The 22,500-nt window shown below is 41.7% G+C and overlaps 73 non-coding genes and 26 pseudogenes across 73 annotated transcripts; all 99 read right to left on the reverse strand.

Annotated features, from left to right (window-relative positions):
* The window catches only part of LOC135046596 (5S ribosomal RNA), a 119-nt pseudogene extending 2 nt beyond the window's left edge, over positions 1 to 117 (reverse strand).
* A 107-nt stretch (positions 118 to 224) lies between these two features.
* Positions 225 to 343, reverse strand: LOC135046786 (5S ribosomal RNA). The gene has a single exon (XR_010238916.1). It is a non-coding gene; the product is annotated as a 5S ribosomal RNA (ribosomal RNA).
* A 107-nt stretch (positions 344 to 450) lies between these two features.
* On the reverse strand, positions 451 to 569 carry LOC135046844 (5S ribosomal RNA; annotated as a pseudogene).
* Positions 570 to 676: 107 nt separating this feature from the next.
* Positions 677 to 795, reverse strand: LOC135047100 (5S ribosomal RNA). Its single transcript, XR_010239172.1, has one exon. It is a non-coding gene; the product is annotated as a 5S ribosomal RNA (ribosomal RNA).
* A 107-nt stretch (positions 796 to 902) lies between these two features.
* LOC135046713 (5S ribosomal RNA) lies at positions 903 to 1,021 on the reverse strand (annotated as a pseudogene).
* Positions 1,022 to 1,128: 107 nt separating this feature from the next.
* Positions 1,129 to 1,247, reverse strand: LOC135046561 (5S ribosomal RNA). The gene has a single exon (XR_010238873.1). It is a non-coding gene; the product is annotated as a 5S ribosomal RNA (ribosomal RNA).
* A 107-nt stretch (positions 1,248 to 1,354) lies between these two features.
* Positions 1,355 to 1,473, reverse strand: LOC135046792 (5S ribosomal RNA; annotated as a pseudogene).
* Positions 1,474 to 1,580: 107 nt separating this feature from the next.
* LOC135047101 (5S ribosomal RNA) lies at positions 1,581 to 1,699 on the reverse strand. Its single transcript, XR_010239173.1, has one exon. It is a non-coding gene; the product is annotated as a 5S ribosomal RNA (ribosomal RNA).
* A 107-nt stretch (positions 1,700 to 1,806) lies between these two features.
* LOC135047044 (5S ribosomal RNA) lies at positions 1,807 to 1,925 on the reverse strand. Its single transcript, XR_010239117.1, has one exon. It is a non-coding gene; the product is annotated as a 5S ribosomal RNA (ribosomal RNA).
* A 107-nt stretch (positions 1,926 to 2,032) lies between these two features.
* On the reverse strand, positions 2,033 to 2,151 carry LOC135047116 (5S ribosomal RNA). Its single transcript, XR_010239187.1, has one exon. It is a non-coding gene; the product is annotated as a 5S ribosomal RNA (ribosomal RNA).
* Positions 2,152 to 2,258: 107 nt separating this feature from the next.
* Positions 2,259 to 2,377, reverse strand: LOC135046615 (5S ribosomal RNA; annotated as a pseudogene).
* Positions 2,378 to 2,484: 107 nt separating this feature from the next.
* On the reverse strand, positions 2,485 to 2,603 carry LOC135046330 (5S ribosomal RNA). The gene has a single exon (XR_010238645.1). It is a non-coding gene; the product is annotated as a 5S ribosomal RNA (ribosomal RNA).
* Positions 2,604 to 2,710: 107 nt separating this feature from the next.
* LOC135046907 (5S ribosomal RNA) lies at positions 2,711 to 2,829 on the reverse strand. Its single transcript, XR_010238983.1, has one exon. It is a non-coding gene; the product is annotated as a 5S ribosomal RNA (ribosomal RNA).
* Positions 2,830 to 2,936: 107 nt separating this feature from the next.
* LOC135047193 (5S ribosomal RNA) lies at positions 2,937 to 3,055 on the reverse strand. Its single transcript, XR_010239260.1, has one exon. It is a non-coding gene; the product is annotated as a 5S ribosomal RNA (ribosomal RNA).
* A 107-nt stretch (positions 3,056 to 3,162) lies between these two features.
* On the reverse strand, positions 3,163 to 3,281 carry LOC135046641 (5S ribosomal RNA; annotated as a pseudogene).
* Positions 3,282 to 3,388: 107 nt separating this feature from the next.
* Positions 3,389 to 3,508, reverse strand: LOC135046520 (5S ribosomal RNA). The gene has a single exon (XR_010238833.1). It is a non-coding gene; the product is annotated as a 5S ribosomal RNA (ribosomal RNA).
* A 323-nt stretch (positions 3,509 to 3,831) lies between these two features.
* On the reverse strand, positions 3,832 to 3,950 carry LOC135047257 (5S ribosomal RNA). The gene has a single exon (XR_010239320.1). It is a non-coding gene; the product is annotated as a 5S ribosomal RNA (ribosomal RNA).
* A 107-nt stretch (positions 3,951 to 4,057) lies between these two features.
* Positions 4,058 to 4,176, reverse strand: LOC135046597 (5S ribosomal RNA; annotated as a pseudogene).
* Positions 4,177 to 4,283: 107 nt separating this feature from the next.
* On the reverse strand, positions 4,284 to 4,402 carry LOC135046798 (5S ribosomal RNA). Its single transcript, XR_010238918.1, has one exon. It is a non-coding gene; the product is annotated as a 5S ribosomal RNA (ribosomal RNA).
* Positions 4,403 to 4,509: 107 nt separating this feature from the next.
* On the reverse strand, positions 4,510 to 4,628 carry LOC135046846 (5S ribosomal RNA; annotated as a pseudogene).
* Positions 4,629 to 4,735: 107 nt separating this feature from the next.
* LOC135046554 (5S ribosomal RNA) lies at positions 4,736 to 4,854 on the reverse strand. Its single transcript, XR_010238866.1, has one exon. It is a non-coding gene; the product is annotated as a 5S ribosomal RNA (ribosomal RNA).
* A 107-nt stretch (positions 4,855 to 4,961) lies between these two features.
* LOC135046714 (5S ribosomal RNA) lies at positions 4,962 to 5,080 on the reverse strand (annotated as a pseudogene).
* A 107-nt stretch (positions 5,081 to 5,187) lies between these two features.
* Positions 5,188 to 5,306, reverse strand: LOC135046562 (5S ribosomal RNA). The gene has a single exon (XR_010238874.1). It is a non-coding gene; the product is annotated as a 5S ribosomal RNA (ribosomal RNA).
* Positions 5,307 to 5,413: 107 nt separating this feature from the next.
* On the reverse strand, positions 5,414 to 5,532 carry LOC135046793 (5S ribosomal RNA; annotated as a pseudogene).
* Positions 5,533 to 5,639: 107 nt separating this feature from the next.
* LOC135047102 (5S ribosomal RNA) lies at positions 5,640 to 5,758 on the reverse strand. The gene has a single exon (XR_010239174.1). It is a non-coding gene; the product is annotated as a 5S ribosomal RNA (ribosomal RNA).
* A 107-nt stretch (positions 5,759 to 5,865) lies between these two features.
* LOC135046698 (5S ribosomal RNA) lies at positions 5,866 to 5,984 on the reverse strand (annotated as a pseudogene).
* Positions 5,985 to 6,091: 107 nt separating this feature from the next.
* Positions 6,092 to 6,200, reverse strand: LOC135046838 (5S ribosomal RNA; annotated as a pseudogene).
* Positions 6,201 to 6,307: 107 nt separating this feature from the next.
* LOC135046830 (5S ribosomal RNA) lies at positions 6,308 to 6,426 on the reverse strand (annotated as a pseudogene).
* A 107-nt stretch (positions 6,427 to 6,533) lies between these two features.
* LOC135047079 (5S ribosomal RNA) lies at positions 6,534 to 6,652 on the reverse strand. Its single transcript, XR_010239151.1, has one exon. It is a non-coding gene; the product is annotated as a 5S ribosomal RNA (ribosomal RNA).
* A 107-nt stretch (positions 6,653 to 6,759) lies between these two features.
* LOC135046849 (5S ribosomal RNA) lies at positions 6,760 to 6,877 on the reverse strand (annotated as a pseudogene).
* Positions 6,878 to 6,984: 107 nt separating this feature from the next.
* Positions 6,985 to 7,103, reverse strand: LOC135046459 (5S ribosomal RNA). The gene has a single exon (XR_010238774.1). It is a non-coding gene; the product is annotated as a 5S ribosomal RNA (ribosomal RNA).
* Positions 7,104 to 7,210: 107 nt separating this feature from the next.
* LOC135046446 (5S ribosomal RNA) lies at positions 7,211 to 7,329 on the reverse strand. Its single transcript, XR_010238761.1, has one exon. It is a non-coding gene; the product is annotated as a 5S ribosomal RNA (ribosomal RNA).
* Positions 7,330 to 7,436: 107 nt separating this feature from the next.
* On the reverse strand, positions 7,437 to 7,555 carry LOC135046995 (5S ribosomal RNA). The gene has a single exon (XR_010239069.1). It is a non-coding gene; the product is annotated as a 5S ribosomal RNA (ribosomal RNA).
* A 107-nt stretch (positions 7,556 to 7,662) lies between these two features.
* LOC135046436 (5S ribosomal RNA) lies at positions 7,663 to 7,781 on the reverse strand. The gene has a single exon (XR_010238751.1). It is a non-coding gene; the product is annotated as a 5S ribosomal RNA (ribosomal RNA).
* Positions 7,782 to 7,888: 107 nt separating this feature from the next.
* LOC135047260 (5S ribosomal RNA) lies at positions 7,889 to 8,007 on the reverse strand. Its single transcript, XR_010239323.1, has one exon. It is a non-coding gene; the product is annotated as a 5S ribosomal RNA (ribosomal RNA).
* Positions 8,008 to 8,114: 107 nt separating this feature from the next.
* Positions 8,115 to 8,233, reverse strand: LOC135046955 (5S ribosomal RNA). The gene has a single exon (XR_010239030.1). It is a non-coding gene; the product is annotated as a 5S ribosomal RNA (ribosomal RNA).
* A 107-nt stretch (positions 8,234 to 8,340) lies between these two features.
* On the reverse strand, positions 8,341 to 8,459 carry LOC135046355 (5S ribosomal RNA). The gene has a single exon (XR_010238670.1). It is a non-coding gene; the product is annotated as a 5S ribosomal RNA (ribosomal RNA).
* Positions 8,460 to 8,566: 107 nt separating this feature from the next.
* Positions 8,567 to 8,685, reverse strand: LOC135046996 (5S ribosomal RNA). Its single transcript, XR_010239070.1, has one exon. It is a non-coding gene; the product is annotated as a 5S ribosomal RNA (ribosomal RNA).
* Positions 8,686 to 8,792: 107 nt separating this feature from the next.
* LOC135046660 (5S ribosomal RNA) lies at positions 8,793 to 8,911 on the reverse strand (annotated as a pseudogene).
* A 107-nt stretch (positions 8,912 to 9,018) lies between these two features.
* LOC135046810 (5S ribosomal RNA) lies at positions 9,019 to 9,137 on the reverse strand. The gene has a single exon (XR_010238920.1). It is a non-coding gene; the product is annotated as a 5S ribosomal RNA (ribosomal RNA).
* Positions 9,138 to 9,244: 107 nt separating this feature from the next.
* On the reverse strand, positions 9,245 to 9,363 carry LOC135046461 (5S ribosomal RNA). The gene has a single exon (XR_010238776.1). It is a non-coding gene; the product is annotated as a 5S ribosomal RNA (ribosomal RNA).
* Positions 9,364 to 9,470: 107 nt separating this feature from the next.
* LOC135046447 (5S ribosomal RNA) lies at positions 9,471 to 9,589 on the reverse strand. Its single transcript, XR_010238762.1, has one exon. It is a non-coding gene; the product is annotated as a 5S ribosomal RNA (ribosomal RNA).
* Positions 9,590 to 9,696: 107 nt separating this feature from the next.
* Positions 9,697 to 9,815, reverse strand: LOC135046997 (5S ribosomal RNA). Its single transcript, XR_010239071.1, has one exon. It is a non-coding gene; the product is annotated as a 5S ribosomal RNA (ribosomal RNA).
* A 107-nt stretch (positions 9,816 to 9,922) lies between these two features.
* On the reverse strand, positions 9,923 to 10,041 carry LOC135046437 (5S ribosomal RNA). Its single transcript, XR_010238752.1, has one exon. It is a non-coding gene; the product is annotated as a 5S ribosomal RNA (ribosomal RNA).
* Positions 10,042 to 10,148: 107 nt separating this feature from the next.
* On the reverse strand, positions 10,149 to 10,267 carry LOC135047261 (5S ribosomal RNA). The gene has a single exon (XR_010239324.1). It is a non-coding gene; the product is annotated as a 5S ribosomal RNA (ribosomal RNA).
* A 107-nt stretch (positions 10,268 to 10,374) lies between these two features.
* LOC135046957 (5S ribosomal RNA) lies at positions 10,375 to 10,493 on the reverse strand. The gene has a single exon (XR_010239032.1). It is a non-coding gene; the product is annotated as a 5S ribosomal RNA (ribosomal RNA).
* Positions 10,494 to 10,600: 107 nt separating this feature from the next.
* On the reverse strand, positions 10,601 to 10,719 carry LOC135046356 (5S ribosomal RNA). The gene has a single exon (XR_010238671.1). It is a non-coding gene; the product is annotated as a 5S ribosomal RNA (ribosomal RNA).
* A 107-nt stretch (positions 10,720 to 10,826) lies between these two features.
* LOC135046998 (5S ribosomal RNA) lies at positions 10,827 to 10,945 on the reverse strand. The gene has a single exon (XR_010239072.1). It is a non-coding gene; the product is annotated as a 5S ribosomal RNA (ribosomal RNA).
* A 107-nt stretch (positions 10,946 to 11,052) lies between these two features.
* On the reverse strand, positions 11,053 to 11,171 carry LOC135046999 (5S ribosomal RNA). Its single transcript, XR_010239073.1, has one exon. It is a non-coding gene; the product is annotated as a 5S ribosomal RNA (ribosomal RNA).
* Positions 11,172 to 11,278: 107 nt separating this feature from the next.
* LOC135047000 (5S ribosomal RNA) lies at positions 11,279 to 11,397 on the reverse strand. The gene has a single exon (XR_010239074.1). It is a non-coding gene; the product is annotated as a 5S ribosomal RNA (ribosomal RNA).
* A 107-nt stretch (positions 11,398 to 11,504) lies between these two features.
* Positions 11,505 to 11,623, reverse strand: LOC135046958 (5S ribosomal RNA). The gene has a single exon (XR_010239033.1). It is a non-coding gene; the product is annotated as a 5S ribosomal RNA (ribosomal RNA).
* A 107-nt stretch (positions 11,624 to 11,730) lies between these two features.
* LOC135046699 (5S ribosomal RNA) lies at positions 11,731 to 11,849 on the reverse strand (annotated as a pseudogene).
* Positions 11,850 to 11,956: 107 nt separating this feature from the next.
* LOC135046439 (5S ribosomal RNA) lies at positions 11,957 to 12,075 on the reverse strand. Its single transcript, XR_010238754.1, has one exon. It is a non-coding gene; the product is annotated as a 5S ribosomal RNA (ribosomal RNA).
* A 107-nt stretch (positions 12,076 to 12,182) lies between these two features.
* LOC135047264 (5S ribosomal RNA) lies at positions 12,183 to 12,301 on the reverse strand. The gene has a single exon (XR_010239326.1). It is a non-coding gene; the product is annotated as a 5S ribosomal RNA (ribosomal RNA).
* Positions 12,302 to 12,408: 107 nt separating this feature from the next.
* Positions 12,409 to 12,527, reverse strand: LOC135046959 (5S ribosomal RNA). The gene has a single exon (XR_010239034.1). It is a non-coding gene; the product is annotated as a 5S ribosomal RNA (ribosomal RNA).
* Positions 12,528 to 12,634: 107 nt separating this feature from the next.
* Positions 12,635 to 12,753, reverse strand: LOC135046357 (5S ribosomal RNA). The gene has a single exon (XR_010238672.1). It is a non-coding gene; the product is annotated as a 5S ribosomal RNA (ribosomal RNA).
* A 107-nt stretch (positions 12,754 to 12,860) lies between these two features.
* Positions 12,861 to 12,979, reverse strand: LOC135047002 (5S ribosomal RNA). The gene has a single exon (XR_010239076.1). It is a non-coding gene; the product is annotated as a 5S ribosomal RNA (ribosomal RNA).
* A 107-nt stretch (positions 12,980 to 13,086) lies between these two features.
* On the reverse strand, positions 13,087 to 13,204 carry LOC135046847 (5S ribosomal RNA; annotated as a pseudogene).
* Positions 13,205 to 13,311: 107 nt separating this feature from the next.
* Positions 13,312 to 13,430, reverse strand: LOC135046822 (5S ribosomal RNA). Its single transcript, XR_010238921.1, has one exon. It is a non-coding gene; the product is annotated as a 5S ribosomal RNA (ribosomal RNA).
* A 107-nt stretch (positions 13,431 to 13,537) lies between these two features.
* Positions 13,538 to 13,656, reverse strand: LOC135046462 (5S ribosomal RNA). Its single transcript, XR_010238777.1, has one exon. It is a non-coding gene; the product is annotated as a 5S ribosomal RNA (ribosomal RNA).
* Positions 13,657 to 13,763: 107 nt separating this feature from the next.
* On the reverse strand, positions 13,764 to 13,882 carry LOC135046448 (5S ribosomal RNA). Its single transcript, XR_010238763.1, has one exon. It is a non-coding gene; the product is annotated as a 5S ribosomal RNA (ribosomal RNA).
* A 107-nt stretch (positions 13,883 to 13,989) lies between these two features.
* Positions 13,990 to 14,108, reverse strand: LOC135047003 (5S ribosomal RNA). Its single transcript, XR_010239077.1, has one exon. It is a non-coding gene; the product is annotated as a 5S ribosomal RNA (ribosomal RNA).
* A 107-nt stretch (positions 14,109 to 14,215) lies between these two features.
* LOC135046440 (5S ribosomal RNA) lies at positions 14,216 to 14,334 on the reverse strand. Its single transcript, XR_010238755.1, has one exon. It is a non-coding gene; the product is annotated as a 5S ribosomal RNA (ribosomal RNA).
* A 107-nt stretch (positions 14,335 to 14,441) lies between these two features.
* On the reverse strand, positions 14,442 to 14,560 carry LOC135047265 (5S ribosomal RNA). The gene has a single exon (XR_010239327.1). It is a non-coding gene; the product is annotated as a 5S ribosomal RNA (ribosomal RNA).
* A 107-nt stretch (positions 14,561 to 14,667) lies between these two features.
* On the reverse strand, positions 14,668 to 14,786 carry LOC135046960 (5S ribosomal RNA). Its single transcript, XR_010239035.1, has one exon. It is a non-coding gene; the product is annotated as a 5S ribosomal RNA (ribosomal RNA).
* Positions 14,787 to 14,893: 107 nt separating this feature from the next.
* LOC135046359 (5S ribosomal RNA) lies at positions 14,894 to 15,012 on the reverse strand. Its single transcript, XR_010238674.1, has one exon. It is a non-coding gene; the product is annotated as a 5S ribosomal RNA (ribosomal RNA).
* Positions 15,013 to 15,119: 107 nt separating this feature from the next.
* LOC135047004 (5S ribosomal RNA) lies at positions 15,120 to 15,238 on the reverse strand. Its single transcript, XR_010239078.1, has one exon. It is a non-coding gene; the product is annotated as a 5S ribosomal RNA (ribosomal RNA).
* A 107-nt stretch (positions 15,239 to 15,345) lies between these two features.
* Positions 15,346 to 15,464, reverse strand: LOC135047154 (5S ribosomal RNA). Its single transcript, XR_010239223.1, has one exon. It is a non-coding gene; the product is annotated as a 5S ribosomal RNA (ribosomal RNA).
* Positions 15,465 to 15,571: 107 nt separating this feature from the next.
* On the reverse strand, positions 15,572 to 15,690 carry LOC135047005 (5S ribosomal RNA). Its single transcript, XR_010239079.1, has one exon. It is a non-coding gene; the product is annotated as a 5S ribosomal RNA (ribosomal RNA).
* A 107-nt stretch (positions 15,691 to 15,797) lies between these two features.
* On the reverse strand, positions 15,798 to 15,916 carry LOC135046961 (5S ribosomal RNA). Its single transcript, XR_010239036.1, has one exon. It is a non-coding gene; the product is annotated as a 5S ribosomal RNA (ribosomal RNA).
* A 107-nt stretch (positions 15,917 to 16,023) lies between these two features.
* On the reverse strand, positions 16,024 to 16,142 carry LOC135046701 (5S ribosomal RNA; annotated as a pseudogene).
* A 107-nt stretch (positions 16,143 to 16,249) lies between these two features.
* On the reverse strand, positions 16,250 to 16,358 carry LOC135046840 (5S ribosomal RNA; annotated as a pseudogene).
* Positions 16,359 to 16,465: 107 nt separating this feature from the next.
* On the reverse strand, positions 16,466 to 16,584 carry LOC135046831 (5S ribosomal RNA; annotated as a pseudogene).
* Positions 16,585 to 16,691: 107 nt separating this feature from the next.
* On the reverse strand, positions 16,692 to 16,810 carry LOC135047080 (5S ribosomal RNA). The gene has a single exon (XR_010239152.1). It is a non-coding gene; the product is annotated as a 5S ribosomal RNA (ribosomal RNA).
* A 107-nt stretch (positions 16,811 to 16,917) lies between these two features.
* LOC135046850 (5S ribosomal RNA) lies at positions 16,918 to 17,035 on the reverse strand (annotated as a pseudogene).
* A 107-nt stretch (positions 17,036 to 17,142) lies between these two features.
* Positions 17,143 to 17,261, reverse strand: LOC135046833 (5S ribosomal RNA). Its single transcript, XR_010238922.1, has one exon. It is a non-coding gene; the product is annotated as a 5S ribosomal RNA (ribosomal RNA).
* Positions 17,262 to 17,368: 107 nt separating this feature from the next.
* Positions 17,369 to 17,487, reverse strand: LOC135046463 (5S ribosomal RNA). The gene has a single exon (XR_010238778.1). It is a non-coding gene; the product is annotated as a 5S ribosomal RNA (ribosomal RNA).
* Positions 17,488 to 17,594: 107 nt separating this feature from the next.
* LOC135047006 (5S ribosomal RNA) lies at positions 17,595 to 17,713 on the reverse strand. The gene has a single exon (XR_010239080.1). It is a non-coding gene; the product is annotated as a 5S ribosomal RNA (ribosomal RNA).
* Positions 17,714 to 17,820: 107 nt separating this feature from the next.
* LOC135046441 (5S ribosomal RNA) lies at positions 17,821 to 17,939 on the reverse strand. The gene has a single exon (XR_010238756.1). It is a non-coding gene; the product is annotated as a 5S ribosomal RNA (ribosomal RNA).
* A 107-nt stretch (positions 17,940 to 18,046) lies between these two features.
* Positions 18,047 to 18,165, reverse strand: LOC135047266 (5S ribosomal RNA). Its single transcript, XR_010239328.1, has one exon. It is a non-coding gene; the product is annotated as a 5S ribosomal RNA (ribosomal RNA).
* Positions 18,166 to 18,272: 107 nt separating this feature from the next.
* Positions 18,273 to 18,391, reverse strand: LOC135046962 (5S ribosomal RNA). Its single transcript, XR_010239037.1, has one exon. It is a non-coding gene; the product is annotated as a 5S ribosomal RNA (ribosomal RNA).
* A 107-nt stretch (positions 18,392 to 18,498) lies between these two features.
* Positions 18,499 to 18,617, reverse strand: LOC135046360 (5S ribosomal RNA). The gene has a single exon (XR_010238675.1). It is a non-coding gene; the product is annotated as a 5S ribosomal RNA (ribosomal RNA).
* Positions 18,618 to 18,724: 107 nt separating this feature from the next.
* Positions 18,725 to 18,843, reverse strand: LOC135047007 (5S ribosomal RNA). Its single transcript, XR_010239081.1, has one exon. It is a non-coding gene; the product is annotated as a 5S ribosomal RNA (ribosomal RNA).
* A 107-nt stretch (positions 18,844 to 18,950) lies between these two features.
* Positions 18,951 to 19,069, reverse strand: LOC135047008 (5S ribosomal RNA). Its single transcript, XR_010239082.1, has one exon. It is a non-coding gene; the product is annotated as a 5S ribosomal RNA (ribosomal RNA).
* A 107-nt stretch (positions 19,070 to 19,176) lies between these two features.
* LOC135047009 (5S ribosomal RNA) lies at positions 19,177 to 19,295 on the reverse strand. Its single transcript, XR_010239083.1, has one exon. It is a non-coding gene; the product is annotated as a 5S ribosomal RNA (ribosomal RNA).
* A 107-nt stretch (positions 19,296 to 19,402) lies between these two features.
* Positions 19,403 to 19,521, reverse strand: LOC135046963 (5S ribosomal RNA). The gene has a single exon (XR_010239038.1). It is a non-coding gene; the product is annotated as a 5S ribosomal RNA (ribosomal RNA).
* Positions 19,522 to 19,628: 107 nt separating this feature from the next.
* On the reverse strand, positions 19,629 to 19,747 carry LOC135046702 (5S ribosomal RNA; annotated as a pseudogene).
* A 107-nt stretch (positions 19,748 to 19,854) lies between these two features.
* Positions 19,855 to 19,963, reverse strand: LOC135046841 (5S ribosomal RNA; annotated as a pseudogene).
* Positions 19,964 to 20,070: 107 nt separating this feature from the next.
* LOC135046832 (5S ribosomal RNA) lies at positions 20,071 to 20,189 on the reverse strand (annotated as a pseudogene).
* Positions 20,190 to 20,296: 107 nt separating this feature from the next.
* On the reverse strand, positions 20,297 to 20,415 carry LOC135047082 (5S ribosomal RNA). The gene has a single exon (XR_010239154.1). It is a non-coding gene; the product is annotated as a 5S ribosomal RNA (ribosomal RNA).
* Positions 20,416 to 20,522: 107 nt separating this feature from the next.
* Positions 20,523 to 20,640, reverse strand: LOC135046851 (5S ribosomal RNA; annotated as a pseudogene).
* A 107-nt stretch (positions 20,641 to 20,747) lies between these two features.
* Positions 20,748 to 20,866, reverse strand: LOC135046845 (5S ribosomal RNA). Its single transcript, XR_010238924.1, has one exon. It is a non-coding gene; the product is annotated as a 5S ribosomal RNA (ribosomal RNA).
* A 107-nt stretch (positions 20,867 to 20,973) lies between these two features.
* Positions 20,974 to 21,092, reverse strand: LOC135046583 (5S ribosomal RNA; annotated as a pseudogene).
* A 107-nt stretch (positions 21,093 to 21,199) lies between these two features.
* LOC135047010 (5S ribosomal RNA) lies at positions 21,200 to 21,318 on the reverse strand. The gene has a single exon (XR_010239084.1). It is a non-coding gene; the product is annotated as a 5S ribosomal RNA (ribosomal RNA).
* Positions 21,319 to 21,425: 107 nt separating this feature from the next.
* On the reverse strand, positions 21,426 to 21,544 carry LOC135046442 (5S ribosomal RNA). The gene has a single exon (XR_010238757.1). It is a non-coding gene; the product is annotated as a 5S ribosomal RNA (ribosomal RNA).
* A 107-nt stretch (positions 21,545 to 21,651) lies between these two features.
* On the reverse strand, positions 21,652 to 21,770 carry LOC135047267 (5S ribosomal RNA). Its single transcript, XR_010239329.1, has one exon. It is a non-coding gene; the product is annotated as a 5S ribosomal RNA (ribosomal RNA).
* A 107-nt stretch (positions 21,771 to 21,877) lies between these two features.
* Positions 21,878 to 21,996, reverse strand: LOC135046964 (5S ribosomal RNA). Its single transcript, XR_010239039.1, has one exon. It is a non-coding gene; the product is annotated as a 5S ribosomal RNA (ribosomal RNA).
* A 107-nt stretch (positions 21,997 to 22,103) lies between these two features.
* On the reverse strand, positions 22,104 to 22,222 carry LOC135046361 (5S ribosomal RNA). Its single transcript, XR_010238676.1, has one exon. It is a non-coding gene; the product is annotated as a 5S ribosomal RNA (ribosomal RNA).
* A 107-nt stretch (positions 22,223 to 22,329) lies between these two features.
* LOC135047011 (5S ribosomal RNA) lies at positions 22,330 to 22,448 on the reverse strand. Its single transcript, XR_010239085.1, has one exon. It is a non-coding gene; the product is annotated as a 5S ribosomal RNA (ribosomal RNA).
* Positions 22,449 to 22,500: the final 52 nt, after the last annotated feature.

Genomic DNA, 22,500 nt, shown 5'->3' on the forward strand with positions numbered 1-22,500 from the left:
TCTACAGCACCTTGTATTCCCAAGTGGTCTCCCATCCAAGTACTAACCAGGCCCAACACTGCTTAGCTTCCAAGATCAGATGAGATTGGACGTATCCAGTGTCGTGTGGCTGTAGATGAGCTTTGTGGTTTCTGTTAGAACTTTTCTACTTCTAACTACTGGTTCATAAATGAATACGTTTGAAAATGGAATGCATCAACAGAACGGTGTTGGCAGTATAAAAATATCTACAGCACCTTGTATTCCCAGGTGGTCTCCCATCCAAGTACTAACCAGGCCCAACACTGCTTAGCTTCCAAGATCAGATGAGATTGGGCGTATCCAGTGTGGTGTGGCTGTAGATGAGCTTTATGGTTTCTGTTAGAACTTTTCTACTTCTAACTACTGGTTCATAAATGAATACGTTTGAAAATGGAATGCATCAACAGAACGGTGTTGGTAGTATAAAAATATCTACAGCACCTTGTATTCCCAGGTGGTCTCCCATCCAATTTCTAACCAGGCCCAACACTGCTTAGCTTCCAAGATCAGTTGAGATTGGGCGTATCCAGTGTGGTGTGGCATTAGATGAGCTTTGTGGTTTCTGTTAGAACTTTTCTACTTCTAACTACTGGTTCATAAATGAATACATTTGAAAATGGAATGCATCAACAGAACGGTGTTGGCAGTATAAAAATATCTACAGCACCTTGTATTCCCAGGTGGTCTCCCATCCAAGTACTAACCAGGCCCAACACTGCTTAGCTTCCAAGATCAGATGAGATTGGGCGTATCCAGTGTGGTGCGGCTGTAGATGAGCTTTGTGGTTTCTGTTTGAACTTTTCTACTTCTAACTACTGGTTCATAAATGAATACATTTGAAAATTGAATGCATCAACAGAACGGTGTTGGCAGTATAAAAATATCTACAGCACCTTGTATTCCCAAGTGGTCTCCCATCCAAGTACTAACCAGGCCCAACACTGCTTAGCTTCCAAGATCAGAGGAGATTGGACGTATCCAGTGTCGTGTGGCTGTAGATGAGCTTTGTGGTTTCTGTTAGAACTTTTCTACTTCTAACTACTGGTTCATAAATGAATACGTTTGAAAATGGAATGCATCAACAGAACGGTGTTGGCAGTATAAAAATATTTACAGCACCTTGTATTCCCAGGTGGTCTCCCATCCAAGTACTAACCAGGCCCAACACTGCTTAGCTTCCAAGATCAGACAAGATTGGGCGTATCCAGTGTGGTGTGGCTGTAGATGAGCTTTATGGTTTCTGTTAGAACTTTTCTAATTCTAACTACTGGTTCATAAATGAATACGTTTGAAAATGGAATGCATCAACAGAACGGTGTTGGTAGTATAAAAATATCTACAGCACCTTGTATTCCCAGGTGGTCTCCCATCCAATTACTAACCAGGCCCAACACTGCTTAGCTTCCAAGATCAGTTGAGATTGGGCGTATCCAGTGTGGTGTGGCATTAGATGAGCTTTGTGGTTTCTGTTAGAACTTTTCTACTTCTAACTACTGGTTCATAAATGAATACATTTGAAAATGGAATGCATCAACAGAACGGTGTTGGCAGTATAAAAATATCTACAGCACCTTGTATTCCCAGGTGGTCTCCCATCCAAGTACTAACCAGGCCCAACACTGCTTAGCTTCCAAGATCAGATGAGATTGGGCGTATCCAGTGTGGTGCGGCTGTAGATGAGCTTTGTGGTTTCTGTTTGAACTTTTCTACTTCTAACTACTGGTTCATAAATGAATACGTTTGAAAATGGAATGCATCAACAGAACGGTGTTGGCAGTATAAAAATATCTACAGCACCTTGTATTCCCATGTGGTCTCCCATCCAAGTACTAACCAGGCCCAACACTGCTTAGCTTCCAAGATCAGATGAGATTGGGCGTATCCAGTGTGGTGTGGCTGTAAATGAGCTTTGTGGTTTCTGTTAGAACTTTTCTACTTCTAACTACTGGTTCATAAATGAATACGTTTTAAAATGGAATGCATCAACAGAACGGTGTTGGCAGTATAAGAATATCGACAGCACCTTGTATTCCCAGGTGGTCTCCCATCCAAGTACTAACCAGGCCCAACACTGCTTAGCTTCCAAGATCAGATGAGATTGGGCGTATCCAGTGTGGTGTGGCTGTAGATGAGCTTTGTGGTTTCTGTTAGAACTTTTCTACTTCTAACTACTGGTTCATAAATGAATACGTTTGAAAATGGAATGCATCAACAGAACGGTGTTGGCAGTATAAAAATATCTACAGCACCTTGTATTTCCAGGTGGTCTCCCATCCAAGTACTAACCAGGCCCAACACTGCTTAGCTTCCAAGATCAGATGAGATTGGGCGTATCCAGTGTGTTGTGGCTGTAGATGAGCTTTGTGGTTACTGTTAGAACTTTTCTACTTCTAACTACTGGTTCATAAATGAATACGTTTGAAAATGGAATGCATCAACAGAACGGTGTTGGCAGTATAAAAACATCTACAGCACCTTGTATTCCCAGGTGGTCTCCCATCCAAGTACTAACCAGGCCCAACACTGCTTAGTTTCCAAGATCAGATGAGATTGGGCGTATCCAGTGTGGTGTGGCTGTAGATGAACTTTGTGGTTTCTGTTAGAACTTTTCTACTTCTAACTACTGGTTCATAAATGAATACGTTTGAAAATGGAATGAATCAACAGAACGGTGTTGGCAGTATAAAAATATCTACAGCACCTTGTATTCCCAGGTGGTCTCCCATCCAAGTACTAACTAGGCCCAACACTGCTTAGCTTCCAAGATCAGATGAGATTGGGCGTATCCAGTGTGGTGTGGCTGTAGATGAGCTTTGTGGTTTCTGTTAGAACTTTTCTACTTCTAACTACTGGTTCATAAATGAATACGTTTTAAAATGGAATGCATCAACAGAACGGTGTTGGCAGTATAAAAATATCTACAGCACCTTGTATTCCCAGGTGGTCTCCCATCCAAGTACTAACCAGGCCCAACACTGCTTAGCTTCCAAGATCAGATGAGATTTGGCGTATCCAGTGTGGTGTGGCTGTAGATGAGCTTTGTGGTTTCTGTTAGAACTTTTCTACTTCTAACTACTGGTTCATAAATGAATACGTTTGAAAATGGAATGCATCAACAGAACGGTGTTGGCAGTATAAAAATATCTACAGCACCTTGTATTCCCAGATGGTCTCCCATCCAAGTACTAACCAGGCCCAACACTGCTTAGCTTCCAAGATCAGATAAAATTAGGCGTATCCAGTGTGGTGTGGCTGTAGATGAGCTTTGTGGTTTCTGTTAGAACTTTTCTACTTCTAACTACTGGTTCATAAATGAATACGTTTGAAAATGGAATGCATCAACAGAACGGTGTTGGCAGTATAAAAATATCTACAGCACCTATGTATTCCCAGGTGGTCTCCCATCCAAGTACTAACCAGGCCCAACACTGCTTAGTTTCCAAGATCAGATGAGATTGGGCATATCCAGTGTGGTGTGGCTGTAGAAGAGCTTTATGGTTTCTGTTAGTACTTTTCTACTTCTAACTACTGGTTCATAAATGAATACGTTTGAAAATGGAATGCATCAACAGAACGGTGTTGGTAGTATAAAAATATCTACAGCACCTTCTATTCCCAGGTGGTCTCCCATCCAAGTATTAACCAGGCCCAACACTACTTAGCTTCCAAGATCAGGCATATCCAGTGTGGTGTGGCTGTAGATGAGCTTTATGGTTTCTGTTAGAACTTTTCTACTTCTAACTACTGGTTCATAAATGAATACGTTTGAAAATGGAATGCATCAACAGAACGGTGTTGGCAGTATAAAAATATCTACAGCACCTTGTACTCCCAGGTGGTCTCCCATCCAAGTACTAACCAGGCCCAACACTGCTTAGCTTCCAAGATCAGATGAGATTGGGCGTATCCAGTGTGGTGCGGCTGTAGATGAGCTTTGTGGTTTCTGTTTGAACTTTTCTACTTCTAACTACTGGTTCATAAATGAATACATTTGAAAATTGAATGCATCAACAGAACGGTGTTGGCAGTATAAAAATATCTACAGCACCTTGTATTCCCAAGTGGTCTCCCATCCAAGTACTAACCAGGCCCAACACTGCTTAGCTTCCAAGATCAGATGAGATTGGACGTATCCAGTGTCGTGTGGCTGTAGATGAGCTTTGTGGTTTCTGTTAGAACTTTTCTACTTCTAACTACTGGTTCATAAATGAATACGTTTGAAAATGGAATGCATCAACAGAACGGTGTTGGCAGTATAAAAATATCTACAGCACCTTGTATTCCCAGGTGGTCTCCCATCCAAGTACTAACCAGGCCCAACACTGCTTAGCTTCCAAGATCAGATGAGATTGGGCGTATCCAGTGTGGTGTGGCTGTAGATGAGCTTTATGGTTTCTGTTAGAACTTTTCTACTTCTAACTACTGGTTCATAAATGAATACGTTTGAAAATGGAATGCATCAACAGAACGGTGTTGGTAGTATAAAAATATCTACAGCACCTTGTATTCCCAGGTGGTCTCCCATCCAATTTCTAACCAGGCCCAACACTGCTTAGCTTCCAAGATCAGTTGAGATTGGGCGTATCCAGTGTGGTGTGGCATTAGATGAGCTTTGTGGTTTCTGTTAGAACTTTTCTACTTCTAACTACTGGTTCATAAATGAATACATTTGAAAATGGAATGCATCAACAGAACGGTGTTGGCAGTATAAAAATATCTACAGCACCTTGTATTCCCAGGTGGTCTCCCATCCAAGTACTAACCAGGCCCAACACTGCTTAGCTTCCACGATCAGATGAGATTGGGCGTATCCAGTGTGGTGCGGCTGTAGATGAGCTTTGTGGTTTCTGTTTGAACTTTTCTACTTCTAACTACTGGTTCATAAATGAATACATTTGAAAATTGAATGCATCAACAGAACGGTGTTGGCAGTATAAAAATATCTACAGCACCTTGTATTCCCAAGTGGTCTCCCATCCAAGTACTAACCAGGCCCAACACTGCTTAGCTTCCAAGATCAGAGGAGATTGGACGTATCCAGTGTCGTGTGGCTGTAGATGAGCTTTGTGGTTTCTGTTAGAACTTTTCTACTTCTAACTACTGGTTCATAAATGAATACGTTTGAAAATGGAATGCATCAACAGAACGGTGTTGGCAGTATAAAAATATTTACAGCACCTTGTATTCCCAGGTGGTCTCCCATCCAAGTACTAACCAGGCCCAACACTGCTTAGCTTCCAAGATCAGACAAGATTGGGCGTATCCAGTGTGGTGTGGCTGTAGATGAGCTTTATGGTTTCTGTTAGAACTTTTCTAATTCTAACTACTGGTTCATAAATGAATACGTTTGAAAATGGAATGCATCAACAGAACGGTGTTGGTAGTATAAAAATATCTACAGCACCTTGTATTCCCAGGTGGTCTCCCATCCAATTACTAACCAGGCCCAACACTGCTTAGCTTCCAAGATCAGTTGAGATTGGGCGTATCCAGTGTGGTGTGGCATTAGATGAGCTTTGTGGTTTCTGTTAGAACTTTTCTACTTCTAACTACTGGTTCATAAATGAATACATTTGAAAATGGAATGCATCAACAGAACGGTGTTGGCAGTATAAAAATATCTACAGCACCTTGTATTCCCAGGTGGTCTCCCATCCAAGTACTAACCAGGCCCAACACTGCTTAGCTTCCAAGATCAGATGAGATTGGGCGTATCCAGTGTGGTGCGGCTGTAGATGAGCTTTGTGGTTTCTGTTTGAACTTTTCTACTTCTAACTACTGGTTCATAAATGAATACATTTGAAAATTGAATGCATCAACAGAACGGTGTTGGCAGTATAAAAATATCTACAGCACCTTGTATTCCCAAGTGGTCTCCCATCCAAGTACTAACCAGGCCCAACACTGCTTAGCTTCCAAGATCAGATGAGTTTGGACGTATCCAGTGTCGTGTGGCTGTAGATGAGCTTTGTGGTTTCTGTTAGAACTTTTCTACTTCTAACTACTGGTTCATAAATGAATACGTTTGAAAATGGAATGCATCAACAGAACGGTGTTGGCAGTATAAAAATATCTACAGCACCTTGTATTCCCAGGTGGTCTCCCATCCAAGTACTAACCAGGCCCAACACTGCTTAGCTTCCAAGATCAGGCGTATCCAGTGTGGTGTGGCTGTAGATGAGCTTTATGGTTTCTGTTAGAACTTTTCTACTTCTAACTACTGGTTCATAAATGAATACGTTTGAAAATGGAATGCATCAACAGAACGGTGTTGGTAGTATAAAAATATCTACAGCACCTTGTATTCCCAGGTGGTCTCCCATCCAATTACTAACCAGGCCCAACACTGCTTAGCTTTCAAGATCAGTTGAGATTGGGCGTATCCAGTGTGGTGTGGCATTAGATGAGCTTTGTGGTTTCTGTTAGAACTTTTCTACTTCTAACTACAGGTTCATAAATGAATACATTTGAAAATGGAATGCATCAACAGAATGGTGTTGGCAGTATAAAAATATCTACAGCACCTTGTATTCCCAGGTGGTGTCCCATCCAAGTACTAACCAGGCCCAACACTGCTTAGCTTCCAAGATCAGATGAGATTGGGCGTATCCAGTGTGGTGTGGCTGTAGATGAGCTTTGTGGTTTCTGTTTGAACTTTTCTACTTCTAACTACTGGTTCATAAATGAATACATTTGAAAATTGAATGCATCAACAGAACGGTGTTGGCAGTATAAAAATATCTACAGCACCTTGTATTCCCATGTGGTCTCCCATCCAAGTACTAACCAGGACCAACACTGCTTAGCTTCCAAGATCAGGTGAGATTGGACGTATCCAGTTCGTGTGGCTGTAGATGAACTTTGTGGTTTCTGTTAGAACTTTTCTACTTCTAACTACTGGTTCATAAATGAATACGTTTGAAAATGGAATGCATCAACAGAACGGTGTTGGCAGTATAAAAATATCTACAGCTACTTGTATTCCCAGGTGGTCTCCCATCCAAATACTAACCAGGCCCAACACTGCTTAGCTTCCAAGATCAGATGAGATTGGGCGTATCCAGTGTGGTGTGGCTGTAGATGAGCTTTGTGGTTTCTGTTAGAACTTTTCTACTTCTAACTACTGGTTCATAAATGAATACGTTTGAAAATGGAATGCATCAACAGAACGGTGTTGGCAGTATAAAAATATCTACAGCACCTTGTATTCCCAGGTGGTCTCCCATCCAAGTACTAACCAGGCCTAACACTGCTTAGCTTCCAAGATCAGATGAGATTGGGCGTATCCAGTGTGGTGTGGCTGTAGAAGAGCTTTGTGGTTTCTGTTAGAACTTTTCTACTTCTAACTACTGGTTCATAAATGAATACGTTTGAAAATGGAATGCATCAACAGAACGGTGTTGGCAATATAAAAATATCTACAGCACCTTGTATTCCCAGGTGGTCTCCCATCCAAGTACTAACCAGGCCCAACACTGCTTAGCTTCCAAGATCAGATGAGATTGGGCATATCCAGTGTGGTGTGGCTGTAGATGAGCTTTGTAGTTTCTATTAGAACTTTTCTACTTCTAACTACTGGTTCATAAATGAATATGTTTGAAAATGGAATGCATCAACAGAACGGTGTTGGCAGTATAAAAATATCTACAGCACCTTGTATTCCCAGGTGGTCTCCCATCCAAGTACTAACCAGGCCCAACACTGCTTAGCTTCCAAGATCAGATGAGCTTGGGCATATCCAGTGTGGTGTGGCTGTAGATGAACTTTGTGGTTTCTGTTAGAACTTTTCTACTTCTAACTACTGGTTCATAAATGAATACGTTTGAAAATGGAATGCATCAACAGAACGGTGTTGGCAGTATAAAAATATCTACAGCACCTTGTATTCCCAGGTGGTCTCCCATCCAAGTACTAACCAGGCCCAACACTGCTTTGCTTCCAAGATCAGATGAGATTGGGCATATCCAGTGTGGTGTGGCTGTAGATGAACTTTGTGGTTTCTGTTAGAACTTTTCTACTTCTAACTACTGGTTCATAAATGAATACGTTTGAAAATGGAATGCATCAACAGAACGGTGTTGGCAGTATAAAAATATCTACAGCACCTTGTATTCCCAGGTGGTCTCCCATCCAAGTACTAACCAGGCCCAACACTGCTTAGCTTCCAAGATCAGATGAGATTGGGCGTATCCAGTGTGGTGTGGCTGTAAATGAGCTTTGTGGTTTCTGTTAGAACTTTTCTACTTCTAACTACTGGTTCATAAATGAATACGTTTTAAAATGGAATGCATCAACAGAACGGTGTTGGCAGTATAAAAATATCGACAGCACCTTGTATTCCCAGGTGGTCTCCCATCCAAGTACTAACCAGGCCCAACACTGCTTAGCTTCCAAGATCAGATGAGATTGGGCGTATCCAGTGTGGTGTGGCTGTAGAAGAGCTTTGTGGTTTCTGTTAGAACTTTTCTACTTCTAACTACTGGTTCATAAATGAATACGTTTGAAAATGGAATGCATCAACAGAACGGTGTTGGCAGTATAAAAATATCTACAGCACCTTGTATTCCCAGGTGGTCTCCCATCCAAGTACTAACCAGGCCCAACACTGCTTAGCTTCCAAGATCAGATGAGATTGGGCATATCCAGTGTGGTGTGGCTGTAGATGAGCTTTGTAGTTTCTATTCGAACTTTTCTACTTCTAACTACTGGTTCATAAATGAATACGTTTGAAAATGGAATGCATCAACAGAACGGTGTTGGCAGTATAAAAATATCTACAGCACCTTGTATTCCCAGGTGGTCTCCCATCCAAGTACTAACCAGGACCAACACTGCTTAGCTTCCAAGATCAGGTGAGATTGGACGTATCCAGTGTGGTGTGGCTGTAGATGAACTTTGTGGTTTCTGTTAGAACTTTTCTACTTCTAACTACTGGTTCATAAATGAATACGTTTGAAAATGGAATGCATCAACAGAACGGTGTTGGCAGTATAAAAATATCTACAGCACCTTGTATTCCCAGGTGGTCTCCCATCCAAGTACTAACCAGGCCCAACACTGCTTAGCTTCCAAGATCAGATGAGATTGGGCGTATCCAGTGTGGTGTGGCTGTAGATGAGCTTTGTGGTTTCTGTTAGAACTTTTCTACTTCTAACTACTGGTTCATAAATGAATACGTTTGAAAATGGAATGCATCAACAGAACGGTGTTGGCAGTATAAAAATATCTACAGCTACTTGTATTCCCAGGTGGTCTCCCATCCAAATACTAACCAGGCCCAACACTGCTTAGCTTCCAAGATCAGATGAGATTGGGCGTATCCAGTGTGGTGTGGCTGTAGATGAGCTTTGTGGTTTCTGTTAGAACTTTTCTACTTCTAACTACTGGTTCATAAATGAATACGTTTGAAAATGGAATGCATCAACAGAACGGTGTTGGCAGTATAAAAATATCTACAGCACCTTGTATTCCCAGGTGGTCTCCCATCCAAGTACTAACCAGGCCTAACACTGCTTAGCTTCCAAGATCAGATGAGATTGGGCGTATCCAGTGTGGTGTGGCTGTAGAAGAGCTTTGTGGTTTCTGTTAGAACTTTTCTACTTCTAACTACTGGTTCATAAATGAATACGTTTGAAAATGGAATGCATCAACAGAACGGTGTTGGCAGTATAAAAATATCTACAGCACCTTGTATTCCCAGGTGGTCTCCCATCCAAGTACTAACCAGGCCCAACACTGCTTAGCTTCCAAGATCAGATGAGATTGGGCATATCCAGTGTGGTGTGGCTGTAGATGAGCTTTGTAGTTTCTATTAGAACTTTTCTACTTCTAACTACTGGTTCATAAATGAATATGTTTGAAAATGGAATGCATCAACAGAACGGTGTTGGCAGTATAAAAATATCTACAGCACCTTGTATTCCCAGGTGGTCTCCCATCCAAGTACTAACCAGGCCCAACACTGCTTAGCTTCCAAGATCAGATGAGCTTGGGCATATCCAGTGTGGTGTGGCTGTAGATGAACTTTGTGGTTTCTGTTAGAACTTTTCTACTTCTAACTACTGGTTCATAAATGAATACGTTTGAAAATGGAATGCATCAACAGAACGGTGTTGGCAGTATAAAAATATCTACAGCACCTTGTATTCCCAGGTGGTCTCCCATCCAAGTACTAACCAGGCCCAACACTGCTTTGCTTCCAAGATCAGATGAGATTGGGCATATCCAGTGTGGTGTGGCTGTAGATGAACTTTGTGGTTTCTGTTAGAACTTTTCTACTTCTAACTACTGGTTCATAAATGAATACGTTTGAAAATGGAATGCATCAACAGAACGGTGTTGGCAGTATAAAAATATCTACAGCACCTTGTATTCCCAGGTGGTCTCCCATCCAAGTACTAACCAGGCCCAACACTGCTTAGCTTCCAAGATCAGATGAGATTGGGCGTATCCAGTGTGGTGTGGCTGTAAATGAGCTTTGTGGTTTCTGTTAGAACTTTTCTACTTCTAACTACTGGTTCATAAATGAATACGTTTTAAAATGGAATGCATCAACAGAACGGTGTTGGCAGTATAAAAATATCGACAGCACCTTGTATTCCCAGGTGGTCTCCCATCCAAGTACTAACCAGGCCCAACACTGCTTAGCTTCCAAGATCAGATGAGATTGGGCGTATCCAGTGTGGTGTGGCTGTAGAAGAGCTTTGTGGTTTCTGTTAGAACTTTTCTACTTCTAACTACTGGTTCATAAATGAATACGTTTGAAAATGGAATGCATCAACAGAACGGTGTTGGCAGTATAAAAATATCTACAGCACCTTGTATTCCCAGGTGGTCTCCCATCCAAGTACTAACCAGGCCCAACACTGCTTAGCTTCCAAGATCAGATGAGATTGGGCATATCCAGTGTGGTGTGGCTGTAGATGAGCTTTGTAGTTTCTATTCGAACTTTTCTACTTCTAACTACTGGTTCATAAATGAATACGTTTGAAAATGGAATGCATCAACAGAACGGTGTTGGCAGTATAAAAATATCTACAGCACCTTGTATTCCCAGGTGGTCTCCCATCCAAGTACTAACCAGGCCCAACACTGCTTAGCTTCCAAGATCAGATGAGATTGGGCATATCCAGTGTGGTGTGGCTGTAGATGAACTTTGTGGTTTCTGTTAGAACTTTTCTACTTCTAACTACTGGTTCATAAATGAATACGTTTGAAAATGGAATGCATCAACAGAACGGTGTTGGCAGTATAAAAATATCTACAGCACCTTGTATTCCCAGGTGGTCTCCCATCCAAGTACTAACCAGGCCCAACACTGCTTAGCTTCCAAGATCAGATGAGATTGGGCATATCCAGTGTGGTGTGGCTGTAGATGAACTTTGTGGTTTCTGTTAGAACTTTTCTACTTCTAACTACTGGTTCATAAATGAATACGTTTGAAAATGGAATGCATCAACAGAACGGTGTTGGCAGTATAAAAATATCTACAGCACCTTGTATTCCCAGGTGGTCTCCCATCCAAGTACTAACCAGGCCCAACACTGCTTAGCTTCCAAGATCAGATGAGATTGGGCGTATCCAGTGTGGTGTGGCTGTAAATGAGCTTTATGGTTTCTGTTAGAACTTTTCTACTTCTAACTACTGGTTCATAAATGAATACGTTTTAAAATGGAATGCATCAACAGAACGGTGTTGGCAGTATAAAAATATCTACAGCACCTTGTATTCCCAAGTGGTCTCCCATCCAAGTACTAACCAGGCCCAACACTGCTTAGCTTCCAAGATCAGATGAGTTTGGACGTATCCAGTGTCGTGTGGCTGTAGATGAGCTTTGTGGTTTCTGTTAGAACTTTTCTACTTCTAACTACTGGTTCATAAATGAATACGTTTGAAAATGGAATGCATCAACAGAACGGTGTTGGCAGTATAAAAATATCTACAGCACCTTGTATTCCCAGGTGGTCTCCCATCCAAGTACTAACCAGGCCCAACACTGCTTAGCTTCCAAGATCAGATGAGCTTGGGCATATCCAGTGTGGTGTGGCTGTAGATGAACTTTGTGGTTTCTGTTAGAACTTTTCTACTTCTAACTACTGGTTCATAAATGAATACGTTTGAAAATGGAATGCATCAACAGAACGGTGTTGGCAGTATAAAAATATCTACAGCACCTTGTATTCCCAGGTGGTCTCCCATCCAAGTACTAACCAGGCCCAACACTGCTTTGCTTCCAAGATCAGATGAGATTGGGCATATCCAGTGTGGTGTGGCTGTAGATGAACTTTGTGGTTTCTGTTAGAACTTTTCTACTTCTAACTACTGGTTCATAAATGAATACGTTTGAAAATGGAATGCATCAACAGAACGGTGTTGGCAGTATAAAAATATCTACAGCACCTTGTATTCCCAGGTGGTCTCCCATCCAAGTACTAACCAGGCCCAACACTGCTTAGCTTCCAAGATCAGATGAGATTGGGCGTATCCAGTGTGGTGTGGCTGTAAATGAGCTTTGTGGTTTCTGTTAGAACTTTTCTACTTCTAACTACTGGTTCATAAATGAATACGTTTTAAAATGGAATGCATCAACAGAACGGTGTTGGCAGTATAAAAATATCGACAGCACCTTGTATTCCCAGGTGGTCTCCCATCCAAGTACTAACCAGGCCCAACACTGCTTAGCTTCCAAGATCAGATGAGATTGGGCGTATCCAGTGTGGTGTGGCTGTAGAAGAGCTTTGTGGTTTCTGTTAGAACTTTTCTACTTCTAACTACTGGTTCATAAATGAATACGTTTGAAAATGGAATGCATCAACAGAACGGTGTTGGCAGTATAAAAATATCTACAGCACCTTGTATTCCCAGGTGGTCTCCCATCCAAGTACTAACCAGGCCCAACACTGCTTAGCTTCCAAGATCAGATGAGATTGGGCATATCCAGTGTGGTGTGGCTGTAGATGAGCTTTGTAGTTTCTATTCGAACTTTTCTACTTCTAACTACTGGTTCATAAATGAATACGTTTGAAAATGGAATGCATCAACAGAACGGTGTTGGCAGTATAAAAGTATCTACAGCACCTTGTATTCCCAGGTGGTCTCCCATCCAAGTACTAACCAGGACCAACACTGCTTAGCTTCCAAGATCAGGTGAGATTGGACGTATCCAGTTCGTGTGGCTGTAGATGAACTTTGTGGTTTCTGTTAGAACTTTTCTACTTCTAACTACTGGTTCATAAATGAATACGTTTGAAAATGGAATGCATCAACAGAACGGTGTTGGCAGTATAAAAATATCTACAGCACCTTGTATTCCCAGGTGGTCTCCCATCCAAGTACTAACCAGGCCCAACACTGCTTAGCTTCCAAGATCAGATGAGATTGGGCGTATCCAGTGTGGTGTGGCTGTAGATGAGCTTTGTGGTTTCTGTTAGAACTTTTCTACTTCTAACTACTGGTTCATAAATGAATACGTTTGAAAATGGAATGCATCAACAGAACGGTGTTGGCAGTATAAAAATATCTACAGCTACTTGTATTCCCAGGTGGTCTCCCATCCAAATACTAACCAGGCCCAACACTGCTTAGCTTCCAAGATCAGATGAGATTGGGCGTATCCAGTGTGGTGTGGCTGTAGATGAGCTTTGTGGTTTCTGTTAGAACTTTTCTACTTCTAACTACTGGTTCATAAATGAATACGCTTGAAAATGGAATGCATCAACAGAACGGTGTTGGCAGTATAAAAATATCTACAGCACCTTGTATTCCCAGGTGGTCTCCCATCCAAGTACTAACCAGGCCTAACACTGCTTAGCTTCCAAGATCAGATGAGATTGGGCGTATCCAGTGTGGTGTGGCTGTAGAAGAGCTTTGTGGTTTCTGTTAGAACTTTTCTACTTCTAACTACTGGTTCATAAATGAATACGTTTGAAAATGGAATGCATCAACAGAACGGTGTTGGCAGTATAAAAATATCTACAGCACCTTGTATTCCCAGGTGGTCTCCCATCCAAGTACTAACCAGGCCCAACACTGCTTAGCTTCCAAGATCAGATGAGATTGGGCATATCCAGTGTGGTGTGGCTGTAGATGAGCTTTGTAGTTTCTATTAGAACTTTTCTACTTCTAACTACTGGTTCATAAATGAATATGTTTGAAAATGGAATGCATCAACAGAACGGTGTTGGCAGTATAAAAATATCTACAGCACCTTGTATTCCCAGGTGGTCTCCCATCCAAGTACTAACCAGGCCCAACACTGCTTAGCTTCCAAGATCAGATGAGCTTGGGCATATCCAGTGTGGTGTGGCTGTAGATGAACTTTGTGGTTTCTGTTAGAACTTTTCTACTTCTAACTACTGGTTCATAAATGAATACGTTTGAAAATGGAATGCATCAACAGAACGGTGTTGGCAGTATAAAAATATCTACAGCACCTTGTATTCCCAGGTGGTCTCCCATCCAAGTACTAACCAGGCCCAACACTGCTTTGCTTCCAAGATCAGATGAGATTGGGCATATCCAGTGTGGTGTGGCTGTAGATGAACTTTGTGGTTTCTGTTAGAACTTTTCTACTTCTAACTACTGGTTCATAAATGAATACGTTTGAAAATGGAATGCATCAACAGAACGGTGTTGGCAGTATAAAAATATCTACAGCACCTTGTATTCCCAGGTGGTCTCCCATCCAAGTACTAACCAGGCCCAACACTGCTTAGCTTCCAAGATCAGATGAGATTGGGCGTATCCAGTGTGGTGTGGCTGTAAATGAGCTTTGTGGTTTCTGTTAGAACTTTTCTACTTCTAACTACTGGTTCATAAATGAATACGTTTTAAAATGGAATGCATCAACAGAACGGTGTTGGCAGTATAAAAATATCGACAGCACCTTGTATTCCCAGGTGGTCTCCCATCCAAGTACTAACCAGGCCCAACACTGCTTAGCTTCCAAGATCAGATGAGATTGGGCGTATCCAGTGTGGTGTGGCTGTAGAAGAGCTTTGTGGTTTCTGTTAGAACTTTTCTACTTCTAACTACTGGTTCATAAATGAATACGTTTGAAAATGGAATGCATCAACAGAACGGTGTTGGCAGTATAAAAATATCTACAGCACCTTGTATTCCCAGGTGGTCTCCCATCCAAGTACTAACCAGGCCCAACACTGCTTAGCTTCCAAGATCAGATGAGATTGGGCATATCCAGTGTGGTGTGGCTGTAGATGAGCTTTGTAGTTTCTATTCGAACTTTTCTACTTCTAACTACTGGTTCATAAATGAATACGTTTGAAAATGGAATGCATCAACAGAACGGTGTTGGCAGTATAAAAATATCTACAGCACCTTGTATTCCCAGGTGGTCTCCCATCCAAGTACTAACCAGGCCCAACACTGCTTAGCTTCCAAGATCAGATGAGATTGGGCATATCCAATGTGGTGTGGCTGTAGATGAACTTTGTGGTTTCTGTTAGAACTTTTCTACTTCTAACTACTGGTTCATAAATGAATACGTTTGAAAATGGAATGCATCAACAGAACGGTGTTGGCAGTATAAAAATATCTACAGCACCTTGTATTCCCAGGTGGTCTCCCATCCAAGTACTAACCAGGCCCAACACTGCTTAGCTTCCAAGATCAGATGAGATTGGGCATATCCAGTGTGGTGTGGCTGTAGATGAACTTTGTGGTTTCTGTTAGAACTTTTCTACTTCTAACTACTGGTTCATAAATGAATACGTTTGAAAATGGAATGCATCAACAGAACGGTGTTGGCAGTATAAAAATATCTACAGCACCTTGTATTCCCAGGTGGTCTCCCATCCAAGTACTAACCAGGCCCAACACTGCTTAGCTTCCAAGATCAGATGAGATTGGGCGTATCCAGTGTGGTGTGGCTGTAAATGAGCTTTATGGTTTCTGTTAGAACTTTTCTACTTCTAACTACTGGTTCATAAATGAATACGTTTTAAAATGGAATGCATCAACAGAACGGTGTTGGCAGTATAAAAATATCTACAGCACCTTGTATTCCCAAGTGGTCTCCCATCCAAGTACTAACCAGGCCCAACACTGCTTAGCTTCCAAGATCAGATGAGTTTGGACGTATCCAGTGTCGTGTGGCTGTAGATGAGCTTTGTGGTTTCTGTTAGAACTTTTCTACTTCTAACTACTGGTTCATAAATGAATACGTTTGAAAATGGAATGCATCAACAGAACGGTGTTGGCAGTATAAAAATATCTACAGCACCTTGTATTCCCAGGTGGTCTCCCATCCAAGTACTAACCAGGCCCAACACTGCTTAGCTTCCAAGATCAGGCGTATCCAGTGTGGTGTGGCTGTAGATGAGCTTTATGGTTTCTGTTAGAACTTTTCTACTTCTAACTACTGGTTCATAAATGAATACGTTTGAAAATGGAATGCATCAACAGAACGGTGTTGGTAGTATAAAAATATCTACAGCACCTTGTATTCCCAGGTGGTCTCCCATCCAATTACTAACCAGGCCCAACACTGCTTAGCTTTCAAGATCAGTTGAGATTGGGCGTATCCAGTGTGGTGTGGCATTAGATGAGCTTTGTGGTTTCTGTTAGAACTTTTCTACTTCTAACTACAGGTTCATAAATGAATACATTTGAAAATGGAATGCATCAACAGAATGGTGTTGGCAGTATAAAAATATCTACAGCACCTTGTATTCCCAGGTGGTGTCCCATCCAAGTACTAACCAGGCCCAACACTGCTTAGCTTCCAAGATCAGATGAGATTGGGCGTATCCAGTGTGGTGTGGCTGTAGATGAGCTTTGTGGTTTCTGTTTGAACTTTTCTACTTCTAACTACTGGTTCATAAATGAATACATTTGAAAATTGAATGCATCAACAGAACGGTGTTGGCAGTATAAAAATATCTACAGCACCTTGTATTCCCATGTGGTCTCCCATCCAAGTACTAACCAGGACCAACACTGCTTAGCTTCCAAGATCAGGTGAGATTGGACGTATCCAGTTCGTGTGGCTGTAGATGAACTTTGTGGTTTCTGTTAGAACTTTTCTACTTCTAACTACTGGTTCATAAATGAATACGTTTGAAAATGGAATGCATCAACAGAACGGTGTTGGCAGTATAAAAATATCTACAGCACCTTGTATTCCCAGGTGGTCTCCCATCCAAGTACTAACCAGGCCCAACACTGCTTAGCTTCCAAGATCAGATGAGATTGGGCGTATCCAGTGTGGTGTGGCTGTAGATGAGCTTTGTGGTTTCTGTTAGAACTTTTCTACTTCTAACTACTGGTTCATAAATGAATACGTTTGAAAATGGAATGCATCAACAGAACGGTGTTGGCAGTATAAAAATATCTACAGCTACTTGTATTCCCAGGTGGTCTCCCATCCAAATACTAACCAGGCCCAACACTGCTTAGCTTCCAAGATCAGATGAGATTGGGCGTATCCAGTGTGGTGTGGCTGTAGATGAGCTTTGTGGTTTCTGTTAGAACTTTTCTACTTCTAACTACTGGTTCATAAATGAATACGTTTGAAAATGGAATGCATCAACAGAACGGTGTTGGCAGTATAAAAATATCTACAGCACCTTGTATTCCCAGGTGGTCTCCCATCCAAGTACTAACCAGGCCCAACACTGCTTAGCTTCCAAGATCAGATGAGATTGGGCATATCCAGTGTGGTGTGGCTGTAGATGAGCTTTGTGGTTTCTATTAGAACTTTTCTACTTCTAACTACTGGTTCATAAATGAATATGTTTGAAAATGGAATGCATCAACAGAACGGTGTTGGCAGTATAAAAATATCTACAGCACCTTGTATTCCCAGGTGGTCTCCCATCCAAGTACTAACCAGGCCCAACACTGCTTAGCTTCCAAGATCAGATGAGCTTGGGCATATCCAGTGTGGTGTGGCTGTAGATGAACTTTGTGGTTTCTGTTAGAACTTTTCTACTTCTAACTACTGGTTCATAAATGAATACGTTTGAAAATGGAATGCATCAACAGAACGGTGTTGGCAGTATAAAAATATCTACAGCACCTTGTATTCCCAGGTGGTCTCCCATCCAAGTACTAACCAGGCCCAACACTGCTTTGCTTCCAAGATCAGATGAGATTGGGCATATCCAGTGTGGTGTGGCTGTAGATGAACTTTGTGGTTTCTGTTAGAACTTTTCTACTTCTAACTACTGGTTCATAAATGAATACGTTTGAAAATGGAATGCATCAACAGAACGGTGTTGGCAGTATAAAAATATCTACAGCACCTTGTATTCCCAGGTGGTCTCCCATCCAAGTACTAACCAGGCCCAACACTGCTTAGCTTCCAAGATCAGATGAGATTGGGCGTATCCAGTGTGGTGTGGCTGTAAATGAGCTTTGTGGTTTCTGTTAGAACTTTTCTACTTCTAACTACTGGTTCATAAATGAATACGTTTTAAAATGGAATGCATCAACAGAACGGTGTTGGCAGTATAAAAATATCGACAGCACCTTGTATTCCCAGGTGGTCTCCCATCCAAGTACTAACCAGGCCCAACACTGCTTAGCTTCCAAGATCAGATGAGATTGGGCGTATCCAGTGTGGTGTGGCTGTAGAAGAGCTTTGTGGTTTCTGTTAGAACTTTTCTACTTCTAACTACTGGTTCATAAATGAATACGTTTGAAAATGGAATGCATCAACAGAACGGTGTTGGCAGTATAAAAATATCTACAGCACCTTGTATTCCCAGGTGGTCTCCCATCCAAGTACTAACCAGGCCCAACACTGCTTAGCTTCCAAGATCAGATGAGATTGGGCATATCCAGTGTGGTGTGGCTGTAGATGAGCTTTGTAGTTTCTATTCGAACTTTTCTACTTCTAACTACTGGTTCATAAATGAATACGTTTGAAAATGGAATGCATCAACAGAACGGTGTTGGCAGTATAAAAATATCTACAGCACCTTGTATTCCCAGGTGGTCTCCCATCCAAGTACTAACCAGGCCCAACACTGCTTAGCTTCCAAGATCAGATGAGATTGGGCATATCCAGTGTGGTGTGGCTGTAGATGAACTTTGTGGTTTCTGTTAGAACTTTTCTACTTCTAACTACTGGTTCATAAATGAATACGTTGGAAAATGGAATGCATCAACAGAACGGTGTTGGCAGTATAAAAATATCTACAGCACCTTGTATTCCCAGGTGGTCTCCCATCCAAGTACTAACCAGGCCCAACACTGCTTAGCTTCCAAGATCAGATGAGATTGGGCATATCCAGTGTGGTGTGGCTGTAGATGAACTTTGTGGTTTCTGTTAGAACTTTTCTACTTCTAACTACTGGTTCATAAATGAATACGTTTGAAAATGGAATGCATCAACAGAACGGTGTTGGCAGTATAAAAATATCTACAGCACCTTGTATTCCCAGGTGGTCTCCCATCCAAGTACTAACCAGGCCCAACACTGCTTAGCTTCCAAGATCAGATGAGATTGGGCGTATCCAGTGTGGTGTGGCTGTAAATGAGCTTTATGGTTTCTGTTAGAACTTTTCTACTTCTAACTACTGGTTCATAAATGAATACGTTTTAAAATGGAATGCATCAACAGAACGGTGTTGGCAGTATAAAAATATCTACAGCACCTTGTATTCCCAAGTGGTCTCCCATCCAAGTACTAACCAGGCCCAACACTGCTTAGCTTCCAAGATCAGATGAGTTTGGACGTATCCAGTGTCGTGTGGCTGTAGATGAGCTTTGTGGTTTCTGTTAGAACTTTTCTACTTCTAACTACTGGTTCATAAATGAATACGTTTGAAAATGGAATGCATCAACAGAACGGTGTTGGCAGTATAAAAATATCTACAGCACCTTGTATTCCCAGGTGGTCTCCCATCCAAGTACTAACCAGGCCCAACACTGCTTAGCTTCCAAGATCAGGCGTATCCAGTGTGGTGTGGCTGTAGATGAGCTTTATGGTTTCTGTTAGAACTTTTCTACTTCTAACTACTGGTTCATAAATGAATACGTTTGAAAATGGAATGCATCAACAGAACGGTGTTGGTAGTATAAAAATATCTACAGCACCTTGTATTCCCAGGTGGTCTCCCATCCAATTACTAACCAGGCCCAACACTGCTTAGCTTTCAAGATCAGTTGAGATTGGGCGTATCCAGTGTGGTGTGGCATTAGATGAGCTTTGTGGTTTCTGTTAGAACTTTTCTACTTCTAACTACAGGTTCATAAATGAATACATTTGAAAATGGAATGCATCAACAGAATGGTGTTGGCAGTATAAAAATATCTACAGCACCTTGTATTCCCAGGTGGTGTCCCATCCAAGTACTAACCAGGCCCAACACTGCTTAGCTTCCAAGATCAGATGAGATTGGGCGTATCCAGTGTGGTGTGGCTGTAGATGAGCTTTGTGGTTTCTGTTTGAACTTTTCTACTTCTAACTACTGGTTCATAAATGAATACATTTGAAAATTGAATGCATCAACAGAACGGTGTTGGCAGTATAAAAATATCTACAGCACCTTGTATTCCCATGTGGTCTCCCATCCAAGTACTAACCAGGACCAACACTGCTTAGCTTCCAAGATCAGGTGAGATTGGACGTATCCAGTTCGTGTGGCTGTAGATGAACTTTGTGGTTTCTGTTAGAACTTTTCTACTTCTAACTACTGGTTCATAAATGAATACGTTTGAAAATGGAATGCATCAACAGAACGGTGTTGGCAGTATAAAAATATCTACAGCACCTTGTATTCCCAGGTGGTCTCCCATCCAAGTACTAACCAGGCCCAACACTGCTTAGCTTCCAAGATCAGATGAGATTGGGCGTATCCAGTGTGGTGTGGCTGTAGATGAGCTTTGTGGTTTCTGTTAGAACTTTTCTACTTCTAACTACTGGTTCATAAATGAATACGTTTGAAAATGGAATGCATCAACAGAACGGTGTTGGCAGTATAAAAATATCTACAGCTACTTGTATTCCCAGGTGGTCTCCCATCCAAATACTAACCAGGCCCAACACTGCTTAGCTTCCAAGATCAGATGAGATTGGGCGTATCCAGTGTGGTGTGGCTGTAGAAGAGCTTTGTGGTTTCTGTTAGAACTTTTCTACTTCTAACTACTGGTTCATAAATGAATACGTTTGAAAATGGAATGCATCAACAGAACGGTGTTGGCAGTATAAAAATATCTACAGCACCTTGTATTCCCAGGTGGTCTCCCATCCAAGTACTAACCAGGCCCAACACTGCTTAGCTTCCAAGATCAGATGAGATTGGGCATATCCAGTGTGGTGTGGCTGTAGATGAGCTTTGTAGTTTCTATTAGAACTTTTCTACTTCTAACTACTGGTTCATAAATGAATATGTTTGAAAATGGAATGCATCAACAGAACGGTGTTGGCAGTATAAAAATATCTACAGCACCTTGTATTCCCAGGTGGTCTCCCATCCAAGTACTAACCAGGCCCAACACTGCTTAGCTTCCAAGATCAGATGAGCTTGGGCATATCCAGTGTGGTGTGGCTGTAGATGAACTTTGTGGTTTCTGTTAGAACTTTTCTACTTCTAACTACTGGTTCATAAATGAATACGTTTGAAAATGGAATGCATCAACAGAACGGTGTTGGCAGTATAAAAATATCTACAGCACCTTGTATTCCCAGGTGGTCTCCCATCCAAGTACTAACCAGGCCCAACACTGCTTTGCTTCCAAGATCAGATGAGATTGGGCATATCCAGTGTGGTGTGGCTGTAGATGAACTTTGTGGTTTCTGTTAGAACTTTTCTACTTCTAACTACTGGTTCATAAATGAATACGTTTGAAAATGGAATGCATCAACAGAACGGTGTTGGCAGTATAAAAATATCTACAGCACCTTGTATTCCCAGGTGGTCTCCCATCCAAGTACTAACCAGGCCCAACACTGCTTAGCTTCCAAGATCAGATGAGATTGGGCGTATCCAGTGTGGTGTGGCTGTAAATGAGCTTTGTGGTTTCTGTTAGAACTTTTCTACTTCTAACTACTGGTTCATAAATGAATACGTTTTAAAATGGAATGCATCAACAGAACGGTGTTGGCAGTATAAAAATATCGACAGCACCTTGTATTCCCAGGTGGTCTCCCATCCAAGTACTAACCAGGCCCAACACTGCTTAGCTTCCAAGATCAGATGAGATTGGGCGTATCCAGTGTGGTGTGGCTGTAGAAGAGCTTTGTGGTTTCTGTTAGAACTTTTCTACTTCTAACTACTGGTTCATAAATGAATACGTTTGAAAATGGAATGCATCAACAGAACGGTGTTGGCAGTATAAAAATATCTACAGCACCTTGTATTCCCAGGTGGTCTCCCATCCAAGTACTAACCAGGCCCAACACTGCTTAGCTTCCAAGATCAGATGAGATTGGGCATATCCAGTGTGGTGTGGCTGTAGATGAGCTTTGTAGTTTCTATTCGAACTTTTCTACTTCTAACTACTGGTTCATAA

Source organism: Pseudophryne corroboree, unplaced genomic scaffold (assembly GCF_028390025.1).
Source record: "Pseudophryne corroboree isolate aPseCor3 unplaced genomic scaffold, aPseCor3.hap2 scaffold_925, whole genome shotgun sequence".
In the NCBI taxonomy this organism is placed as follows: domain Eukaryota; kingdom Metazoa; phylum Chordata; class Amphibia; order Anura; family Myobatrachidae; genus Pseudophryne; species Pseudophryne corroboree.